The sequence below is a fragment of the Danio aesculapii genome, chromosome 7 (genome assembly GCF_903798145.1).
Source record: "Danio aesculapii chromosome 7, fDanAes4.1, whole genome shotgun sequence".
NCBI classification, from domain to species: Eukaryota; Metazoa; Chordata; class Actinopteri; order Cypriniformes; family Danionidae; genus Danio; species Danio aesculapii.
The window spans coordinates 6,371,199-6,375,806 of NC_079441.1; the positions used below are offsets into that span (position 1 = coordinate 6,371,199).

Below are 4,608 nucleotides of genomic sequence, written 5' to 3' on the forward strand. Positions count from 1 at the left end.
AAATAAATAAAAATAAAAGCTGATAAAATTCGTTATAAAAGAATTAAAAAGAAGAGAAAAACATAGTAGTTCGATCTGTCGGATGTAGCACAGTGCACATTCAGTAAAGGCACAGCTAAACAGATGTGTTTTCAGTCTTGATTTGAATGTGCCTAATGTTGGAGCACATCTGATCATTTCTGGAAGCTGATTCCAGCAGCGAGGGGCGTAGTAGCTGAAAGCCGATTCACCCTGCTTTGACTGAACTCTTGGGATTTCTAATCTATTTGATATTTACAATAAAAGAAAAAAAAATAGCAGCTATTATGAAAGATATTACTTGTTATTATTCTAGTCCCATTACTAAAAATGAAGAATATATAACTTTTTTTATATTACATGCAAAATTCTTTATCCACAAACAATTTTTTTTTTAAATCCTCTCCCTCATTTGCCCAATTTTAATTGAAATTGATTCCCTGATTAAAGCTATACAATTATCAAACAACAAAAAATTCTGCAAGTTAAAAGAAACTTATGAAAATATCCTTCTTCCAGTAAGTTAGTCTTTAATGCTTTCTGTGTGTTTTTATTTAATTTTTTACTTCCCCTTTCTTTTTCTTTTTTTTTTGTTCTCTTTTTTTTCCTCTTTATATTACTTATTGTTCTTATCAGTTTGTAATTGTATGAACTTGTGCTCCAGTCTCCTACAGATTACTTCCTGATTTATATTGTACATTTCTTCTTTTCTAAATAAAATTTTATTAAAAAATTAAATAAATAAGTAAATAAAATAATAAAAATATAATAAATAGCAGCTATTATTGTTTACAGCCAGGGATGGGCAGTATTTATGATACATGTATTTAAAATATGTATTTCAAATACAAAATAGTATTTTGTAGTTTGTATTTGATGGGGTTTATGAAAACGGCTTAATATTTTGCATCATAATTTCTCAGTGTCTTGTATTTTTGTATTTTAAAATACTGTAAAATACTTTGTAAGAAGTCTACATGATGACATTATAAACATGCAGCCTCAGATTGGTGCTTTCTTGGTTATTTGCCTATAGGCTTGAGATTAGAACAGAAAATTGATTAAGATGGTCAATGCTTGGAGAGTGGATGGAAATTATGCAACACACACAAAGGAAATACCAGACAAATGGCAACAAAAACTCAACAATCATTGAAAATAGTATACTGCACAATGCTCGGACCAGTAATATATAATGGCAGCATACAATTTGGCATCAGCATCTTTGCTTAAGAAATAACATGGAATAAAATCTTACTCCTTAAGAACATGTTGTTGAACTTTCAGATCACAATCATTCTCAGTGCTGCAGGTGGAAATGCAGAGGATGTTTAGAAATTTCATTTATTCATTCATTGTCTTTTCGGCTTAGTCCCTTTATCTGGGGTCGCCACAGCGGAATGAACCTCCATGTTTAGACATTTAAAACACTTAAAGATGGTGTGGTGTTCAGTAAGGGGGCAGACTGGGACTCTTCCAGTTAAAGAAGAACTGAAAAACCCTTGGGAGAATGAGTAAACTGCACAGATAATAGTAGTTTAGGATGGATTGCTGATGTGATGCCAACAAAATAAGATAAACAACATTAAAATAAGTCTTACAATGGCAATTCCTAAACTTCATTGGCTGTTTCAAATGCCAGTAGATGACCTGCAGATGCAGTGTACAGTTAATGAAGAGATGTCAAAGTGGCACAATACAGTATACGAGACACAGAAATGTAATAATACTCCAGTCTATACAGACTGCTCAAAAACTCCAGACTCCCACTACATGGCAGCAGCAGGATGTATTTGATGGATGTATATTATTTGCAAAAACATTTAAATGAACATTTACAATAGCAAAAAAACATAATTTAGGGAAATTACTACAACTGGAAATTTGAGTAGTTTTCAGAAATCATGTTTTACATTCGGTATTGAAGATTATAATTGCAAAAAAACTACATTTATTGAGCAAAAACAAATTGTAATAAAATAAAGTAAAAATAAAGTTTCACTGGCCACACAATGAAGAGATATAGTACAATATTCCAATTTATCATCTGCAGTACATGGTTTTTACAGTGATTAAACAGATCCTCTTCAAGACAGGACATTCTGTATGAAATTTGCACCCAATTTATACTAAAATGAAAGAGTAAGTCAGTTTAATGGTAAAGGGATTGATCGAATATGGCGATCGATTTAAGGTTTGAGAAGAAATGTCATGCTCCCTTGTAAGAGTATTTTGTATTCTCAAAATACAAAATACATTATTTTATTTTGATACATTTCTGGCTGCTGTATTTTGTAGTTTTTTTTATACACGTAAGGTATTTTGTATTTTATTTTAAAATACATTTTAATGTATTTTTGCCCATCCCTGTTTACAGTTAATTATTTTAAGGCTTTCGACCAGGTTTTAATAACATCTGTTTCTAGCAAACTATAAGAATAAAATATGTAAGTTAATTAGTTGAAGCCTAATCAATTATTTTAATATTCAAATCACATAAACCTGCATGTTATGGGCCTAATAATCACATAATGAAACTATTGTCAGTAATAAAATGCATCTAGTATTTGCGCTAATGGATGTAATTTGTGGACAACATGATCTGAAGTTCACATCTGCAAACTGACAGCAGGTGTTTGGCGATAGTTCTCTTGGTGAAAAAAAAAGTGTTTGTTTGTTTTTCTTTGGACATTTCTAAGCTTTGCGATGCTTAGAAAGTTAGTTGTGATATTATTTATTTCTCAAAATTGGGTTGGTACTTTTTTCCAGGGATGTATATTATTCATTAATTAATTTTCTTTTCGGATTAGTCCGTTTATTAATCTGGGGTCGCCACAGCAGAATGAACCGCCAACTTATCCAGCACGTTTTACGCAGCAGATGCCCTTCCAGCTGTAACCCATCACTGGAAAACATCCAAACACACTCAATCACGAGCTTCTAAGCTTTTGCATCAGAGACTTATTGTAACGGATTGGCCAGGCTCTTCCACCAGTATCACGCAACGAGCATCCTCACCTGAGTATTAACCACGCACAGCTGCACCCAATCACTCAAACACACTATATAAGCACACACCTCACCTCACTCATTGTCCGGTCTCGTTCCCACGAAGCGGACTCATAGCGAGTACCTCCTGGTAGTCACTATCATTCCATATCATCGTCTGAACTTACCTGATCTCTGTTTCCTTTCAGTCTGTCCAGTGTTCCCGGTGTCCTGTCAGAGTTGTGTGTATCGTCAGTCTGTCTTCCCCGCAAGCCCTCTGGTGTGTGCATTCGGTCTTCCTCAGTGTCTGTCATCCAACCTGCCACAAAGAAGGATCATCAGCTCAACCGAACTCCATTCACTTCCCCAACGTTATCCTCTTGTGCTCCACTGTTTGAATAAACATCTTTCATAACTTACTCATCTTGTTTATCCGTCTGCTTCCCTAACACTTATATGCTGCAACGCCCTTTATGCATTTATAACTCTTTGATTATCTTTAAGTAATTGATGTTGTACATTTCTGAATTGGCTTTTATACTTTGATTCTGTAATTGGCATGATACACTTTCATCTGGAAAAAAAAAGTTTTGATTCATTCTGAATTCTCCTGAAATCTTTTATATCCAGTAGATTATGTGGAAGTTAGCGCTACCCAAGGTTATAATAGTTTTGGATTTTTCATTAGTTTTAGTATCTATTTCGTTTTGACTTTTTGTTTTCAAATTTAGTTAGTTTTAATTAGTTTTAGAGGGAGATTTGCTAGTTTTTATTAGTTTCTATATTTTAAAATGGCTTAGTTTTTATTAGTTTAGTCAGGGGTGTTGCTAGACATAAAGCTCTACTGGGGCACGTACCTCCTTCCCCCCCATCCCCCCTCCTCAAAAAGGAAAAATATAATTATATGCTGGTAGTCATTCAGGCATGTTGGGCTGGAGTGTTTGGGCACTGGCACAATAGAGGTGGTTTTAAAGCATGTTGGCAAAGTTGCTAGGTTAAGCGACAGGTTGAAAATGTCTGTGAATACCCCAGCGAGCTGTTCTGCACATGCTTTTAGGACGCGCCCAGGAATACCGTCTGGTCCAGCAGCCTTACGCACATTGATCCGACTCAGTGCGGTGTAGACTTCTGAGGAGGTGAGTGTGATAGGTGAGTGGTCGGTTGAGGTAGTGTTCCTGGTGTAGGGTTCTGTATTGTCTCTTTCAAAGTGGGCATAAAAGTCATTTAGCTCGTTCAGGAAGGAGACATTTGTGGCTGTGGGGGTGGACTGGCTGGGTTTGTAGTTGCTGATGGCCTGGATGCCCTGCCACATGCGCAGAGGATCTGAGTTGGAAAAGTGCTCCTCTAGCTTTAGCTTGTAACAGTGCTTTGCCTTTTTGATGCCCCTCTTCAGATTAGCCCTGGAAGTGCTGTAGGCCTGTGCATCCCCTAATCTGAATGCAGTGTTGCGTGCCTTCAGCAGGAGGCGCACCTCCTTGTTCATCCATGGCTTTTGATTTGGGTATGTGGTGATCTGTTTCTGGGTTGTAACACTGTCTATGGTGGTGTTGATATATTCCAGAACAGAGGAAGTGTAACTGTCAATGTCTGTGTGAGAGCCAC

General features: G+C 36.0%; 1 pseudogene; it reads right to left on the minus strand.

Moving 5' to 3' along the window:
- Window positions 1–1,467: 1,467 nt before the first annotated feature.
- The window catches only part of LOC130232620 (aerolysin-like protein), a 7,089-nt pseudogene continuing 3,948 nt past the window's right edge, over window positions 1,468–4,608 (minus strand).